Genomic DNA, 19,408 nt, shown 5'->3' with positions numbered 1-19,408 from the left:
TCAATCGTATTGTCTGGTCAGCACCAAATACAATTATAAGCAGATATCTCAAGTTTGAAAGCTATTCCCTATCCGGATAGGGATCTGAAGAGCCCCAGTTGAATGGAGCAGAGGCATCCGCACTACTGCTCCATTCATTCTAATGGACACGCCAAAGATCAGCAGAGTGCTGCGCTCAGTAATCACCGGCACTCCCATTAAGAATGAATGGAGCAGTAGTGCGGATGATCGACCTCTCCTCCAGTTTTCGGAAACACTGGGGATCCAACCACCTTTCCAGCTTGAAACAACCCCCTTTAAAAGGAGCAATAAAGAGGTTGTCCGATTTAAAGCTACAAATCCACAGTCGCTATGTGACATAAGAGCTGTGAATCCTCCCAGCGCACGCACTGCTTGCTGTGAGGATTTTCCGGTGTCAGCGTCGGGAACGGTTGTTATGTGACTGCAAGTATGCAATATACATACTCCCAGCCACAATCCAGCTAGGTGGACGCGGCCTCGCTCAATTTACTTGCATAGTCGGATTGTGGCCGGAAGTATGCAAATCACATACAGTACAGACCAAAAGTTTGGACACACCTTCTCATTTAAAGAATTTTCTGCCAAGAGTGTGCAAAGTAGTCATCAAAGGAAAAAGTGGCTACTTTGAAGAACCTAGAATATAAGACATATTTTCAGTTGTTTCACACTTTTTTGTTAAGTATATAATTCCACATGTGGTAATTCATAGTTTTGATGCCTTCAGTGTGAATGTACAATTTTCATAGTCAAGAAAATACAGAAAAATCTTTAAATGAGAAGGTGTGTCCAAACTTTTGGTCTGTACTGTACGTGCAGTCACATGACTGCCATTCCCAATGCTGACACCGGAGAATCCTCACAGCAAGAATTTCGTGATGTGAGGATTCACAAGTCTGCAGTCACTTAGAGTCACATAGACTGACTGCTGATTTGGATTTTTAGACCAGACAACCCCTTCAACTCTGCAGCTAATAATGGGAAACTAATGATCAATCTATCTAAACAGGCTGCCAATCCCCCGATGCACAAGCAAAACTTTCATTTGTTGGGTGAAATTAATTTTCAGCTTACTGAAAGGCAGACTGTCACCACAAAATGACAATTAGACTGCATAAAGATTTACATAGGGGACGTAGCTCCTACTAAAATAATACCAGGCATATACAGTTTAGCGTAATATTTGCTGAAAAAGCAACATTTATTTAATATGCACATGAAGACACTTCTATGCACCCTTGGTGTGGCCTAACCTTGGTGCACCGTTATGACCTAACAGTTGAAAATTAAAGGGAACCTGTCACCAGGTTTTCCCCATATAAAGTACAGCCATCATCTATAAGCCGTCTGTTACAGCATTCTCAAAGCTGTATATATGTCCCCTATGCAAGGCACAAAAAAAAAAGCTTTTATTATACCCACAGACGGCGCAGCCTGGTCCAATGGACATCCCTGGTCTTGATCCAGCACCTCCTCTCTTCTTACAATCATCGTCCTTCCATGCCTCATGTGGATGACGCGTCCAACTTCATCATCATGGTATCCCCCAATCTGGCTCCTGCTCAGGTGCACTTCTCTCTGCACTGCCGAGGGCAGAGCAATATACTGTAGTGTGCATCAGCCAGGAAAGACAAGAGCGCTGATGACATGTAGGTAAAGCTGGCGCATGCACACTACCCAACTTTGCTCTGCCCTCAGCAGGACAGAGGGAAGTGCGCCTGCGCAGGAGTGCAATGGGGGAAACATAAGATACGTCATCCACACAAAGCCGCACTTTATATTGGTGAAACCTGGTGACAGGTTCCCTTTAAAGCCAGTCCCTTGGCTTGATAGTGATCCGTTAGTAAGAGCGAGCACAGTCTAACATCTTGTAGGTCACCTGTCTGCACTTGCGCACCCACACTGGAGGAGCACAGCAGCACGCTGTGTCAGTGCGAATGTGCACTCTACGTGGCTGTGGGTGCGTTCTGACGCCTGGATCCTGTCGGTCTGCGGCTGCCACTCATTGCACCTGGAAGTAGTGAGCGAGCGGCTTTAGTGAGGAGAGGACAAGACGTTGTGATGTGATGTCTGCTCACTTCAACACCCTTCTTCCTCAGCCAAAAGCTGGCAGCAAAGAGGCATCAGAACGCGCCTGCAGACTCATTGTGCGAGTTCACACTGACACTCAGAGCGCTAGTTATTTTAGACTGCACTTTCTCTTAACAAAGGACCTCTGTGAATTATAACAAAAGAATGGGTTTGATATGCAAATAGGAGCGTGTAACGGTGCACCAAGGCATAGGCTTCGCCAAAGGGGCACAAAAGCTCCCGAATTTGCATATAAAAAAAGAAGTTACGTTAAAACTGCATATGCCTGGGCTATGTCCCCTACATAAATGTGTATGCAGAATAATTGGCATTTAGGGGGTAAAAGACTCCTTTTATATATCATCGTTCTCAGCAACACGATCATGTTAACAATTATTCTGTGCACATGAAAGTGAGGTCACATTCTGTCTAAACAGGTTATTAAGCGACTGCTGATCGGCTTCATATAGCAGCTCAGCGGTCGTTTAAAGGCTGCAACTGACCAATGTACATGCACCTCAGATCTAAGTACCTGACTCTATGATGTCTCTGCAGGCTTCCATCTTCTCCGCTCTACTGCAGCACATCCCGAAACGGTGTCCTTAAAAATTAGTCTTATTATAATGTTCATAAATAAGGATAATCACCCACGCTGTGCCCTAAATAAACCCTATGCTGTGCCCCTATATACGCTTTATGCTGTGCCCCTGAATAAATAGCCCCTCACTGTGCTCCCTATGCAAAAATATTACCCCAATCTGTCTCACTTATGGTACACATTCTCCACACTATTCTCCCCAATAAAATATTCTCACCACACTCTCTGTCCTAGTGAAATATGACAGTCACACCACCCCCCTCAAATGAGAACCACCACACCGTCCTGTCCATTCTCCATACAGATCCCCCCTCCCCAGATTCTCCATACTGCTCCCCCCTCGCCCCACAATATCCATACAGCTTCTCCTCCCTCCCCAGGTTCTCCATACAGCTTCCCCCCCTCCCCAGATTCTCCATATAGCTTCTCCCCCTCCCCAGTTTCTCCATTCAGCTCCCCCCTCTCCCCAGGTTCTCCATACATCTTCTCCTCCCTCCCCAGATTCTCCATACAGCTTACCCCTCTTCCCAGGTCCTCCATATAGCTCCCCTCTCCCCAGATTCTCCATACCGGATCTCCATATAACTTCTGCTCCCCCTCCCCAGGTTCTCAATACAGGCTCCCCCCTCCCCAGATTCTTCATACAGGTTCTCCACTCCTTCCTAGGTTCTCCTTCACTCCTTCCTAGGTTCTCCTTACAGGTTCTCCATATATCTTCTCCCCCTCCTCCCCAGGGTCTCCATACAGCTTCCCTCTCTCCAGGTTCTCCATACAGCTTTCCCCCTCTCCAGGTTCTCCATACAGCTTCTCCCCTCCCCGGTTCTCCATACAGCTTCCCCCCTCCCCAGGTTCTCCATATAGTTCTCCCCCTTCCCCATGTTCTCCATACAGTTTCTCACCCCATCCCCAGGTTCTCCATACAGCTTCCCCCCTCTCCAGGTTCTCCATTTATAACCCCACCTTCCCCAGGGTCTCTATACCGTTCCCCCACCCCTCCCCAGGTTCTCCATAAAGCTCTCCCCTCGCCAGGTTCTCCATAAAGGTTCTCCATATAACTTCCCCTCTCTCCCCAGATTCTCCATACAGGTTCTCCATATAGCTTCTGCTCCCCCTTCCCAGGTTCTCCATATAGGTTCTCCCACCCTCCCCAGGTTTTCCATACAGGTTCTCCATATAGCACAATTGAACACCAAAAATAAAAAAAAATGTTAAATGCCCCCCTTAACCCGTCCCTCCCAAAAAAGAAAAAAACGAGTAATACACCATGTGTACCTCAAAAAAGAGACTTTAAAAAAATACATTTCCGAAAAAAACATTAATTAATTCCTCTTATAACGGAAAAATAAAGAGTTAGGACGTCCGAATTTTGAAGCCAAAATAATGAAGGAAATCCCAACGCCATAATGCCCTGCCCCTGCGACATCTGCCTCTAACGCTGCCGCACTGACTCTGTGGGCAGCTCTGGCGATATAGGAGGTGACGATGCCGGCGTAGATTGGCATCTCAGGTGCCACACGGCTCTTGTAACAGATGCGTCCATCTAGAACAGGGGTCTCAAACACGCGGCCCAAGGGCCGCATGGGGCTCCTGAGGCTCTGTTATGTGGCCCTTTGGCCCCTGAAACAATTGCGTCCAGCGAGCCAGGGACCACTGACGTCAGCGCTTCTTTTCAATTAAATGTGCGTCCTTGCCAAGGGAGCGAGATCAGGTGAGAAGAATTTTTTTTTGCATGTGTGTAAAGAGCAGCAGAATGGGGGACATTGTTATAAGAAGGGGACAAGGATGGGGACATTACTATAAGATGGGACCAAGATGGGGACATTATTAGAAGATGGGACCAGGATGGGGACATTACTATATTATGGGACCAGGATGCGGACATTATTACAGGACGGGGAACATTATTACAAGCTTGGGGACATTATTACAGGCTGAGGGACATTATTACAGGATAGGGGACCATTATTACAGAACGGGGACAATTATTACAGGATTGGGGACATTATTATAGTACAGGGGACATTATTACAGGATTATATACATTATTACAGGATGAGGGCCAGAATTACTATATGGAGCTAATTGAAAAACTATATTGCTGTATGGTACCGATTGGGGTAAAAAAAAAGGAAAATATTTCAAGGAAAATATAAAATAAAGAATGAAAAAATAGTGGAATAATATTTGGCTATCAAAAATGCTGTTTTATGTAAAAAGGGAACAGCTTTATCATCACCCATATGATAAACACCATTAAAAAGAATAAAAAGCCCACCAAAAAAAAGCTGATGATCATAAAGTAATATAGAAAAATAATGGTATCACTAAAAACATAATCTTCTTCTGTAAAGAACGCGGCCCTTCATATTCAAATTTTTTCTATGTGCGGCCCCTTCACCCAGCTGAGTTTGAGACCCCTGATCTAGAACACTCCATGTGACTTTTCCTTCCGTCTGTGACTTTTACATTATTTCTTTCACAGCTTTGAAATCCGGAGAAAAGATCTGCAGAATAATAACGCTGCAGCCATGATGGCTAAAGAAGAAAGCAATGTGTGGGGTGATGAGCAGAGTAAAGGGGACGTTCCCACAGGTAACCACCTCGGTGAGGAGTCACCATTACATAATGTAGAGATGAGCCGCATTCTCCACATTCACCACACAAATCTGGGCTGGAGTGTCAGGGAAATATTAAGAAGATATTAAGAATTCTCTCCCCCAGACCCCTCTTCATTCCCTCCTCCCTTATCTACCATTTGGCAGAGGAGAGGAATTGACACTCCACACAGCTGCCTGTATGGGAATCTCAGCACACAGGAAAAGTGGCTAAGTAGACGAATGCTAGCACAAAAAGGTGCTACAAGCCCAATTAACATATGAATGCAGTCCCTCATCGCACAGGCCAGAGATTGAAGGAAAGAGGAAATGACTCATTTAGGCCTCAAAGGGATCTAACCGAAGTCTCCAGACTTTTGGGCACCGACATAAAATATTGAATATTGTAAGTTCCATAATTCTGATAATAATGGGACCCATATTTTTAGTGACAGGGTCAGCTAAGGAACAATATGGATATTTTCCCGTCGCTGTAAGCCCTTCCGTGGGGCTGTGGTGCAACAGTAACAAAATAGCAGACCACAACTACACCATGTGTGGTCTCTAAATGAAGGTAAATTCATAACAAAAAAGATGGCATCACTTACAAGCTACTGCGAGCTACCAGGGATGAGTTATCACAGAAATTAGCGTTTTTAATAAAAACATGAAGGGTGGAGCCGAGCCCACGTGATGTCATCACAGGGTGTGTGGGCCAGTCTCTCCCTTCTGCATAAAAGAATCCACTGGGGGTGGATCCATATTCATTGCCAGAGGGGTATAGATACTATAAGCAACGTATCACGTTCGATAACGTTCAAATCAAATCGGGGAGCCCCTCCTCCAGCTATACTCAATCATCTCAGCTATCTTATAGTAAGTTTCTGCTTTAATCCTTATTATTTTGTGTAACTGCATTGTAATTGTCCCCTTTTGTAAAATCTTGTATATTTTTCCTAAACACTGCCTCCCTTTTGGATTAAATATAAAATTTAATAGTTCTGTTTCTTTTGTCCTGTAATCGTTCTATCCCCCGAAGCCATATACGCTACCAGAAAGCAGGCGTCCGGCCAAGCGTGTATTATAGTTCAAACGCGGCCAGTGGTGGCAGCAAATAATATTAATTGGGCTATCATGAAGCTGGCAGTAACCGTACGGTGGGGTATGCACATATTCCACGAGTTGGAGTCCGGAGGTGTGACGCCATACGCTTTCTGCTCGCTTGGCGATAGCTAAGTAGTGAGTAGTCAGGATCGTGTGCTCGCGAATCCCTGCTCAATCCTGTGAATTTCTGACGACGTGACGGCAGCGATGAGATATTGTGTGATCTCCCCGGTGTCGTCGGTGTGCGTCCCTGACATGGAGGTTAGCTGATATCTGGTGATAATGGGACAGCGCTATATGTGATAACACCGCTGTGCATCTATAACATGGTGTAAGATACAGTGGGAATATGGAGGTGAAATAGAAGTGTGAATGGGGCCAATATCTGCATCATCTGTTGTCATTATTGATGACAGAAAAGTATTTGCCCAATTTTAGGACTAAGGTGCCATTAGCTGTGAATAGACTCCTGTCAGGTTAATTTACACAGCACAGAAATGGACACAGGAACCCAAAAAACAGGATTATTTGAGGATAGACGATCAGTGCTTTGAATGTCACCAGGAAACCGAGATGATGAGACCAAGATGATAGATCATCAACAACACGTAACAAAGCTTGTTACATGTTTTATAGTATAGCCATCACAACTCTACTTGAGTAGTGAGCAAGTCAGAGATTCAGTAAAATCCTATAGAAGGGCAATTGTCTCATTGTCACAGCCCAGAGCAGCTTATAACAGAAAGTAGAACATTGCCTGTGCTAATACAGCCTTATATTTGCTCCAAAGATATGACTTCCTAATAAACGTCCATATGTGTCCCGGGTGTGTCAGGTGTGACAGACTGTCGTTCTGGATCCAGCTGTAGAAGGTCATTGTGCTTGGCTCTGCAGGCACCTTCTTGAGCCTTTCATCTCTGTAGTGTAGTGATATCCTTCTCCCTCTTGGACCGAGCAGTGACCTCCACCTTCTGCTGCTAATTGACACACCCTTGCTGGATATTTAAATACCTTCAGTCTCTCTAGAGAGTCACCGGTGTTAACTCTATGTTCCTCTGTCCAGGCCTGAAGTAATAGTAGTCAGCTAGTTTCTTCTTGGAGTTCCCTTGAAGTATAGCTGGCGTGATCTCTCTGGTGTCTTCTCAAGCTAGGTGTATTCCCTTGTCTGTTTACCTTTTTGTCTTTAGTTTCAGTGGGGACTGACTAGTGCTCACCCCATCCGCTCCCTACCTATTGTGATGCTGAGTCACTTTCACGGCCAAACCCTGAGACAGAATAGTCAAGGAGTCTAAAGTCAAAAGCCAGGAGGGTCCGTCATAAACAGAGGGAAGAGGCAAAGGCATTGTCAGGAGGATATCAGATCAGCGCAGAAGGGGTTAAACACACGGCTGGTCAGAATAAGATACAAGGTCATGCAACAGAAGATCAATAAACAGAACAGAAGGCACAGAGAACAAACCTCACATTAGCTGAATGTATGTCTAGCAGAGAAGTGGGAGGACAGCTCAGTTATGTAGCCAAGCAGTCATCTGGGATAATGAACACCTGGAGATAGCCAGTGCCTCCCAGTCTCAGATTGGACAGCTGAACTGTCACTCAACACACTGACAGCTACTGCACGCCCCTGTACCAGGCTGGATGGTCAAACTGTCAATCACAGTGCTGACAGCTCCAGCACGCCCCCCTCCCCGTAAAAGATTAGATGGCTGAGCTGTCAGTAACTGCATCCCAGACACAGTGAGGGGTTGAACCGTGACACCTAGGGCCTATCGCTAGGTCAGTCAGGGATTAGGTTTTCTGCTCGGCGATAGGTGCGGAGTCTAATTAGGAACGATAGGGAAGTCAGGGTGATTGTTTGATCTGCCTGGGGGTCTCCACTCCCCCTTTTCCCTAGTGTTTGGGCTTCCTTCCCCACTTCCTGTCATTGTGCACTTGGTTATTCCGTCACCTTGCATGACATTATCACCGACCATTTAAAAAGTTAAAAAAAAAAAAAAAAAAAATGAAACGTGCGTTTTTTTGGGTGTGTGTGTTTTTTTTGGTGTGTTTTTTTTTCTCTCCCCTGGCTCATGGATCCGTTGCAGTGCTGACAGAGTGACTGCGGAGGTTGCCACTGAGAGTGACTGACCTTCAATCTGAGGTTCAGCAGCAATGGCAGAAACTGCAGACTCCTAATGTTGGGGACTCTGCGGGTATGGCGCACCAGCTTGAACCAAAAATTGCCCTCCTGGACAGGTTTTCAGGAGGTAGAGACAAGTTTTTTGTATTCAAAGAAGCTTGTAAGTTGTATTTCAAACTTCGTCCTTACTCCTCTGAAGATGAGGAGCAGCGAGTGGGGATTGTGATCTCTCTGATGCAGGGAGATCCCCAATCCTGGGCTTTCTCTTTGCCACAGGGTTCTGTTTTTCTCCAGTCAGTAGAAGGATTTTTTGGGGCTCTAGCCCTCATCTAAGATGATCCTGACCGTATCTCCTTAGCTGAATCCAAGCGGCATTGCCATCAACAGGGAAGTCGGTCAGTGGAGACATATAGCTCCAAATTCGGCAGATGGGCAACCGATACCAAATGGAATGACCTGGCTCCAGGAAGCCAATTTTGTCAGGGCCTTACAGAAAGATTGAAAGATGCCTTGGCAGTGTATGAAACCCCAGAGTCCTTGGAGGTTGCCATGTCATTGGCTATACATGTTGATAGATGCCTTCGGGATAGGTGGGTGAGACCACCTTGTCCTGAGCCCTGCTTTCGGGGCAATTCCCCTTTGCCGGGGGGGGGGGGGGACTGGGGTTGAACCAGTACTTTTTGTTGAAAAAAGGGACATTTTATTGGGGCCTGTCCCTCAATTCCTAAGCAATGAGAAACTTGTTTTACCCTTGGGAGTCTGGAGTTGTATAATCAAGGGGTGTGTTTGTCTTGAACCTGAAGTTCTCTCTTTGTGCTGACGGCAGAGGTGGTGCTAGAGAGTCGGACTGAGAAAATATCTGTGTTTGTAGACTGTGGAGCTGGAGTCAGCATGGTTGATGCTGAGTTTGTGAGAACTCATGGGCTTGTTCGCTGTACTTTAGCTGAGCCCATTACTATTTATGCCATCAACTCAGCACCACTTGCATAGAAAGCTTTAACTTAGATTGTACACAATATAAGACTGAGGGTGGGGTCTTTTCATTATGAGGTCATTCCTTGTTATGTCCTGGAGGGCCTTCCCACACCAATTGTTTACCCTGGTTGGTGAAACATAATCCGATAGTGTATTGGCAATTCAGAGAGAATGTTGAATGCGGAGATTTCTGCCATGAGAACTACTTAAACATTTCCCTTTCTGCATTCTCCACGGAGACCTTACCTGCATTTTTGTCTGGTTTTGAAGACGTATTTTCTGAGAGGGGGTGTCAGGATTTGCCTCCTCATTGTGCATGTGACTGTCCTATTAACCTGACCCCCGGAGCTAAACTACCAAAGTCCAGGACTCTCTGGTCCTGAGAGACAAGCCATGAAGGATTTCATTGCGGAGAAGCGACACATCAGACCCTCATTTTCACCCATGGCAGCAGGGTTCTTCTTCTTGAAGAAGAAAGATGGCGGTCTCCGTCCCTGTTTAGATTTCCGGGAATTGAATCAAATTACCATCCGTGATCCATACCCTCTTCTTCTGATTCCAGATTTGTTTAGCAAGGTTGTGGGAGCTAAGGTCTTCTCCAAGTTGGATTTAAGGGGAGCCTACAATCTGGTTAGAATCAGAGAAGGGGATGAATGGAAAACAGCTTTCAATACCCCTGAAGGGCATTTTGAAAGTCTGGTTATGCCTTCCGGTTTGACCAATGCACCTGCGGTATTCCAGCATTTCATAAATGATATTTTTCATCATTTGGTCGGCAGGCTTGTGGTAGTCTATCTGGATGATATTTTGGTTTACTCACCTGATTTTGAGACACATCGGGGGCATGTTAAACAGGTTCTTCAGATATTATGGGATAACAAACTATAGGCCAAACTAGAGAAATGTGTTTTCGCCTTCCAGGAGGTGCAGTTTTTGGGGTACCTGTTGTCATCTTCGGGTTTTCGGATGGATCCAGAGAAGGTCAGTGCTGTACTTGATTGAGACCGTCCCGAGACCCTGAAGGCATTACACCACTTTCTGGGCTTTACTAATTTTTGTGTAAATCAAGTTTATTATAAGTTGGATATTGCACAACAAAAATTCACACATTTTTCTTATTGAAAGAAATGCTAATTATGATAAGATAACAATTAACAGTGTGAATGATATATCTTTATATGCATTGATAACAACTGTGATATATATCAGAATATGCAAATAAATGCAAATAATGCAATGAAAACAAATGAGAAATAGGAATAGATAAAGAGGGGTAAGTTAGGTAAGAGGGGAAAGCAGAAAGAAGGGGAAAGGGAGGGAAGGGGAAAGGGTTAGATCTCAGACCTCTCCTCCGGACAGCCTTGGACCACCAACCATAAGGTGAATAGGGTCGGTGATCCAAACCATGTTCCTTCTATAAGTCTCAGTAATACAGGAATAAGATATTGGACAATCTACTTTAAGGTGCAAATTGATGCCCAGACAGCCAGGAATCCCCGTTCCCTGAACGCGATCCAAGGAGCCCAGGTGTTATAAATCTTATCAGGATCTCCGGTAACTTGACCTATCTATTGCTCCATTCTGTAAATGTTATTGAGTTCTGATTCAAAATCAGGACGTGATGGTGATTTATCTTGTTTCCAATACCAGGGAATATCAAGTTCCTAGCGGCCGTGAGAAAGTGTCGAAGGAGGCCCTTCTTGAATTTGGAGATCGAGATGTCACTTAGAGATAATAATTCCATTGAGGGTTGAACCTTATGTAAAGAGAGTTTGTTATATAATTAAAAAATTGCCACCCACTGTTTCTTGATAAGTGGGCAGGCTCACCATATATGTGTGAATGAGCCTTTTTCTTCTAAGCATCTCCAGCAGGTGTCTGGAGTAGTTGGGAACATTGAGTGTATGGTAGATGGGCATCTGTACCATCTTGATAAGACCTTGTAACTCCTCTCCTGTGATACCGAGCACAATGGAGACCTGAACGTAAATAGAAGAATTTTTGATCGATCTTTGGGCGTTAAGGGTCTTCCCAAATCATTCTCCCACTTTGAGAAGAACAAAGGGAAATTATGTGGGGTTGTTTTCCCCTCTTGGTAGAGTTTATATAATAGAGAAACGGTGTGGTCTGGAGGGTTCTTTGACAAACATAGTGTTTCGAAAGGAGTAAGTGGCCTAAAAATGTTGGTTTGCTTAGCTGTTGCATTAATATAGCTTTTAAGTTGTTCATAAAAGAACCAGGAACCCGCAGGAGGTTCTTCACCACAAAAAGATTCTTGTAGTGATCTCATTCCAGTTTGGTTTATGTGACCATATAAAATAGGCTGTGCATTTTTATGTTTATTTAAGACGTGTGTTCTGTTAATGCCTGCAGGAAATGCTGGGATGTCATAAATTGGGGTTAGTGGACCGGGTGAGGATGACATATGAAGGGCCCTATTCCCTTGTTAAATAAATAAAATGAGATTTTTAGTAAGGAAGGGGAGGGATTCGTCTCTTCCTTCCCCTGCTCTTGTAGACCATAGGACCGCTCGTGAGTCGTGACCTATAAGATCTTTTTCCAAGTTAACCCAGTTTTTATTTTTCCCGTTATGGAATAAATCTAGTATACATGTTCCAAGTGATGCAAAACTGTATAAAGAGAAATCGGGGAGACCAATTCCGCCGGTTTGTTTAGATCTGCTTAATAGAAAGTAAGATAGGCGTGATCGGTTATAGGACCATATGAATCTAGTGATCGCTTTCTTAACTCGAGAGAAAAAGGAAGCAAGTAGAAATAACGGGATCGTTTGGAAGAAGTATAAAAGGCGTGGTAGAAGGTCTATTTTTATTGCATTGACGTGCTTTACTCATTTTTACCAGAAATGTATTAAAAATTATTCGGTAATTGTGAAACCCCATACTGACATGACAAGGAAGGGGTCTGATTTTTCTTAATGGTCGAATACCGCCCAGCAGTATTTTTCCTCCCTAAAGAGTTGTTTTGCCACAGCACCTATACTCACTATATTTCTCAATCTTTTATCGTAAAAGTTGATGAGTCGGAGGTGAGGGCTTGGGCTGTGTTGTCTCAGGGTCCGTCCCCTGGTAAATGGCGTCCATGTGCTTTCTTTTCCAAAAAATTATCTTCGGCTGAGAGAAATTATGACGTGGGTAGTAGGGAGCTTTTGGCGACCAAATTGGCGTTAGAAGAATGGTGATATTGGTTGCAGGGGGCAGTCAATCCTATTACTGTTATTACGGACCATAAGAAGCTGTCATATCTTTAGTTTGCTAAATGTCTCAACCCTAGGCAAACGAGGTGGTCTCTGTTTTTAACTAGGTTCAATTTTGTTGTCACTTAAAAACATCAAGGTTGATGCTTTGTCCCCGAGCTTCCCTGGTTGTGGTGACCATGGGAACCCCGCCCCAATTTCGCAGAAGGGGGTAGTCATTTCGGCGTTGTACCCTGACCTGGAGGGTGGGGTGTTGGAGGCTCAGGGAGATGCCTCTGCTTCCTGCCCTTCGGGGAGGTTATTTGTACCATCTAATTTGCGCCGTAAAGTAATTAGGGAACATCATAACTCAGGGCTTGCTGGTCATCCATGTGGTAAGGCAACCGCGGACCTCCTTTCTCGTCGTTTTTGGTGGCCGGTGTTGCATCAGGATGTGGTTGAGCAGGTTTCTACTTGCAGTATTTGCATGCGCTCTAAAGTATCGCATACCGGTCTGTCTGGTCCTCTTCTTCCACTGCCTATTCCTAGCAGGCCATGGACATGTGGCGCCCCTGAGGGTTCGGTCACCACAGAGGTACTGCATTTCACCCAGAGGTGTAGTATCTCACTCTCAGGTAAGGAAGGAGTGCAGCTCGGGATCCTAAAACACCTGCATCCAACACATTCCACTTCAGTGGGGGGCAGGGCGAGATTGCTTCTAAGGGAGAGCACAGTCCCTGGTCCCTAGCTGAAGGGTGGAACTATGTAGTGGGTGTGGGTGGAGGAAGAAGATTAGGGGAGCACTTGTGAAGGAAGGTATAAATAGAGAAGCCATCTTGTTTAGTGAGGAGAGTTCAGTTTAGTTCAGTTCAGTCTGAGAGGAGAAGTGGAAGGAGCAGGAGCTCTGTAGGAGCTCTGCTCAGGAGGAGGGCCTGAGGAGAGGCCTAGGACTGAGGAAGGAGAGGAGCCGGAGAAGGGCTCCAGGAATGAGGAAGGGACCCCAGGGGTACGGGCAGTGCTGGAGGCCACCCGTACGCCCGAATCCACAAGAAGGTGGAGGGGTCAGGCCACACAAAGGGGACCGGTCCCTCAACTAGCGGAGGACTTTATGTCTCAACTAGAAACCGGAGGCTGCAGTATTTCAAGTCCTGCAGCCAACAGTCCATATCAGTCTCATCAAGAAGGTAGCTATATAAGACCCAGGGGACGGAACAGACGACAAGGGTACCGGATTGGGACACTAGGTATGAGGTGCAGGGAGACGGCCAGAGAGGGAGAACACACAGAAGGGGGACCCGCTAAGTACTCCGTAGATATCTGAGGGTTGGCTGAACCCCTCCCTGAGTAAGCGCAGCACGACGAGGGAAGTTACACTGGTACCTGTAACTTGGACTGCAACAACCGTGAGTAAAGACCCTGAGGACTGCACTCCACTGCCTCTGTGATTATTATCTGCGCCATCGCCCCTGCACTACAACGCCCAGCATCACCTATAACATTTGCACTGCCCTGGAGCTAAGCTCTACCTGTGGAGAGCCACACCAGCTTTGCTGCACTAACATCAGCTCCAGAGGACCTGCTCCGCAGCGGCGGCTCCCTTTAGCTGCATACCACAGGTGGCGTCACTAACTTTGTACCTAAAATCCCCTGTAAATATCCCCCTTTGGATTGACCGCCCTGGGTCACGGACCGGGTCGCCGCCACTGTGACATCTCCCCTAGCAACGACCGGCCCGGCACCGAGTACCCCACGGCCCAGGGGGCGCGTCAGACACACTTGTCCATGGATTTTATTACTGACCTACTGGTATCTGCAGGCAAGACTGTGGTTCTTGTGGTTGCAGATAGGTTCAATAAAATGGTTCATTTTATCGCGTTACTGGCACTTCTGAATGCCAAGACTCTTGTTCGGGTTTTTATTAATGAGATCGTGAAGCTTCACAGGGATCCCTCTAATGTGGTGTCAGATTGGGGAACCCAGTTTGTTTCTAAGTTCTGGAGAGCTTTCTGTACTCGAATTGGGGTGCCGCTGTCCATCATAGATGAGGGCCAGAGCCCCGAAAAAACCCTCTACAGACTGGAGACAAACCAAATCCTGTGGTAAAAAAAAATGCCCAAGATCAAGGATCTCCCTGCAGTAGAGAGATCACAATACCAACCCGTTGCTCCTCATTTCCAAAGGAGTAAGGATGAAGTTTAAAATACAGTTTGCAGGCCTCTTTGAATACAAAAAAATTGTCCCTACCTCCTGAAAACCTGTCCAGGAGGGCAACCTTGGGTTCAGGCTGGGCAGGCCTACCTGCTAAACCCCCACATTAGCGACCTGTTGCCGCTGATGCTGTTGCTGAACCTCACAGAAGAGGTCATTCAACTCCAGAGACAAACTGTGCAGCCGCTATGCGAGCTCTGCAACTAAACCCATACCCAAGGGAGAAAGGAAAAAAAAAACACGCCAAAAAAACCCCACACGATTAAACCCAGGTTTTTTTTTTTTTTTTCTCTAAATGTGCACGGCCGGTGATAATGTCACGCACAGTGTAGGAAAGACAAAGTGCAACACGAAGGGATGAGGGGAAGGGAGCCCAGACACTAAGGACAGAGGAGATGGAGACTTCCTAGGCTGATCTGATATCACTCTGTCCTTCCCTACCGTCCCTATACTGGTTGTTCATCAGTCGCCGAGCAGGAACCTAAAACCCTGTCTCTCACTAGAGCTAGGGTCTGGCTAGGGAACGGGGGGGAGTGGGATGAGCGCTAGTCAGTCCCCACTCACACTAAAGACAGCAAGGGGAGACAGACACGGGGGAAGTAGCTTAGCTTGAGTCAACTTCAGAGAGATTGCACACACGTCCTCTTAGCACCAGAGAGGAAGTAAGAACTGCACTTGCTCCAAGCCTTCACAAGGGGTCATGTGAATATCACCGGCACCTCCCTATTGCAAATTGAAGGTATTTATACACCCAGCCCTGGGTGTTAATTAGCAAGAGAAAGGTAGCCACTGGGTCCTAGAGTGAGACAGATCTAAGAAGGTGTTTCTATTGCCAAACAAAGAGATCTCTTGCAACCAACTGCAGGGCGACTGTCTGTCACATCTGACACACCTGTGACATGGACATGCAGTTATTGAAGTCAGTATAGACACAACGCAGTCTCCACCAAGTACTTCATAGACATGAACGTTTGGCCAAGCGTTCATCTATTCTCTACAGTGGTGGAGGGAGAATAAAGACCCTCCGATATAGTTAGTCAAAGCTTGTTGCAGGCCAATATCTGCCTGTCTAAGAAGACCCTTAAAGGGAACCCGTCAGCTACAAAATTGCTATTTGCCTGCAGATATACAGTAGTGATAATCTGCAGGGAAATGGCTTTTAAATCATGATTTACTGGTTTACTTAAAGAGTAACTGCAGGGAGAAAATGAAATTACATTCTCCCTGCAGCCGCTCACTTCCTGCCACCAGGGCAGTACGGGGAGCTGTAACACTCACTGATCACTATAATCATTTCCTCAGCGGCAGTAACAGGAGAAGTGATTACTGCACGCTCACTGTGTAGTGAGCAGTGACTGTTGCAGCTTCCCACACTGCCCTGGATACAGGAAGTAAAAATTGCAGGGAGGATATAATTGCATTTTCTCCCTGTAGCCGCTGCTCCAATAAACCAGATAGATATGATTTAAATGCTAATTAATTACAGATTACCACTATTTCTGCAGTGAAAAACTGGTTCCTATAACCCTTGCCCGACATATGTCGCCATGATAGCCGGGGGTCTGCTGAAGACTCCCGTGCCTGTTATGAGGGTACTGCTATAAACTCCAGTCACAGACATGATAGTGGAGGGGGGGGGGGCATTGGCATGTAGAATGGTGCACCCCTCAGGACGTGTGCTGTAAATGCCGTTGTCAGAGATTAACAGCAAAAAATAAGCGATCAAAATGACATATCTACCCCTAAATAGTATCGCTTAATATGTCAGCAAAGGGCACAAAAAAAAAGCCTTCACATAGCTCCTTCGACTGAAAAATGAAAACATTACAGGTCTTGGAAAATGGTGACGCAAACAAATATTTATTTTTTACTTTATGAGTTTCTGAATTTTTTTCGTTACTCTAATTTAAAAAAGTCAAATTTGGTATTGCCGTAATGATACTGACCTGGAGAATCATAATGCCAGGTCATTTTTAGTGCACAAGGAACACCGTAGAAACAAAACCCAAAATTCAATTGCACAATGGCGTATTTTGTGCAATTTCAACTCACTTTTTTTTCACATTTTTAAGTACATTGAATGCGAAAATAAATGTCACAATTCAAAACTACAGCTCGTCCTGCAAACAAAAACAAGCCATCGTACAGCTGAAGATGGAAAGGTAAAAAGTTATGGCTCTTTAAAGAAAGGGAGGAACAAATAAAAACCCAAAATGAAAAATCTCAACGTTTTCCACTACTATTAATTATAAGTCATCATTAGCATGGCGACAGACAACCCCTTTTAGGGCCCTTTAACGGGTGCAGATATTGGCCCATACTGTGCACTAATTGAATATTGGAAGATGATTTGGGCTTATTTTGATTCATTGGGATTGTAACTGCATTGTAATTGTCCCCTTTTGTAAAATCTTGTATATTTTTCCTAAACACTGCCTCCCTTTTGGATTAAATATAAAATTTAATAGTTCTGTTTCTTTTGTCCTGTAATCGTTCTATCCCCCGAAGCCATATACGCTACCAGAAAGCAGGCGTCCGGCCAAGCGTGTATTATAGTTCAAACGCGGCCAGTGGTGGCAGCAAATAATATTAATTGGGCTATCATGAAGCTGGCAGTAACCGTACGGTGGGGTATGCACATATTCCACGAGTTGGAGTCCGGAGGTGTGACGCCATACGCTTTCTGCTCGCTTGGCGATAGCTAAGTAGTGAGTAGTCAGGATCGTGTGCTCGCGAATCCCTGCTCAATCCTGTGAATTTCTGACGACGTGACGGCAGCGATGAGATATTGTGTGATCTCCCCGGTGTCGTCGGTGTGCGTCCCTGACATGGAGGTTAGCTGATATCTGGTGATAATGGGACAGCGCTATATGTGATAACACCGCTGTGCATCTATAACATGGTGTAAGATACAGTGGGAATATGGAGGTGAAATAGAAGTGTGAATGGGGCCAATATCTGCATCATCTGTTGTCATTATTGATGACAGAAAAGTATTTGCCCAATTTTAGGACTAAGGTGCCATTAGCTGTGAATAGACTCCTGTCAGGTTAATTTACACAGCACAGAAATGGACACAGGAACCCAAAAAACAGGATTATTTGAGGATAGACGATCAGTGCTTTGAATGTCACCAGGAAACCGAGATGATGAGACCAAGATGATAGATCATCAACAACACGTAACAAAGCTTGTTACATGTTTTATAGTATAGCCATCACAACTCTACTTGAGTAGTGAGCAAGTCAGAGATTCAGTAAAATCCTATAGAAGGGCAATTGTCTCATTGTCACAGCCCAGAGCAGCTTATAACAGAAAGTAGAACATTGCCTGTGCTAATACAGCCTTATATTTGCTCCAAAGATATGACTTCCTAATAAACGTCCATATGTGTCCCGGGTGTGTCAGGTGTGACAGACTGTCGTTCTGGATCCAGCTGTAGAAGGTCATTGTGCTTGGCTCTGCAGGCACCTTCTTGAGCCTTTCATCTCTGTAGTGTAGTGATATCCTTCTCCCTCTTGGACCGAGCAGTGACCTCCACCTTCTGCTGCTAATTGACACACCCTTGCTGGATATTTAAATACCTTCAGTCTCTCTAGAGAGTCACCGGTGTTAACTCTATGTTCCTCTGTCCAGGCCTGAAGTAATAGTAGTCAGCTAGTTTCTTCTTGGAGTTCCCTTGAAGTATAGCTGGCGTGATCTCTCTGGTGTCTTCTCAAGCTAGGTGTATTCCCTTGTCTGTTTACCTTTTTGTCTTTAGTTTCAGTGGGGACTGACTAGTGCTCACCCCATCCGCTCCCTACCTATTGTGATGCTGAGTCACTTTCACGGCCAAACCCTGAGACAGAATAGTCAAGGAGTCTAAAGTCAAAAGCCAGGAGGGTCCGTCATAAACAGAGGGAAGAGGCAAAGGCATTGTCAGGAGGATATCAGATCAGCGCAGAAGGGGTTAAACACACGGCTGGTCAGAATAAGATACAAGGTCATGCAACAGAAGATCAATAAACAGAACAGAAGGCACAGAGAACAAACCTCACATTAGCTGAATGTATGTCTAGCAGAGAAGTGGGAGGACAGCTCAGTTATGTAGCCAAGCAGTCATCTGGGATAATGAACACCTGGAGATAGCCAGTGCCTCCCAGTCTCAGATTGGACAGCTGAACTGTCACTCAACACACTGACAGCTACTGCACGCCCCTGTACCAGGCTGGATGGTCAAACTGTCAATCACAGTGCTGACAGCTCCAGCACGCCCCCCTCCCCGTAAAAGATTAGATGGCTGAGCTGTCAGTAACTGCATCCCAGACACAGTGAGGGATTGAACCGTGACACCTAGGGCCTATCGCTAGGTCAGTCAGGGATTAGGTTTTCTGCTCGGCGATAGGTGCGGAGTCTAATTAGGAACGATAGGGAAGTCAGGGTGATTGTTTGATCTGCCTGGGGGTCTCCACTCCCCCTTTTCCCTAGTGTTTGGGCTTCCTTCCCCACTTCCTGTCATTGTGCACTTGGTTATTCCGTCACCTTGCATG

General features: G+C 45.6%; 1 pseudogene; it reads left to right on the top strand.

Annotated features, from left to right (window-relative positions):
* The window catches only part of LOC141264868 (uncharacterized), a 68,268-nt pseudogene that overhangs the window by 36,362 nt on the left and 12,498 nt on the right, over positions 1-19,408 (top strand).

The sequence above is a fragment of the Phyllobates terribilis genome, unplaced genomic scaffold (assembly GCF_046119375.1).
Source record: "Phyllobates terribilis strain yellow unplaced genomic scaffold, ASM4611937v1 Scaffold_4__5_contigs__length_816908805, whole genome shotgun sequence".
Classification (NCBI taxonomy): domain Eukaryota; kingdom Metazoa; phylum Chordata; class Amphibia; order Anura; family Dendrobatidae; genus Phyllobates; species Phyllobates terribilis.
The sequence above is the reverse complement of the archived record's forward strand: the minus strand, read 5'-3'. Positions and strand labels throughout refer to the sequence as shown.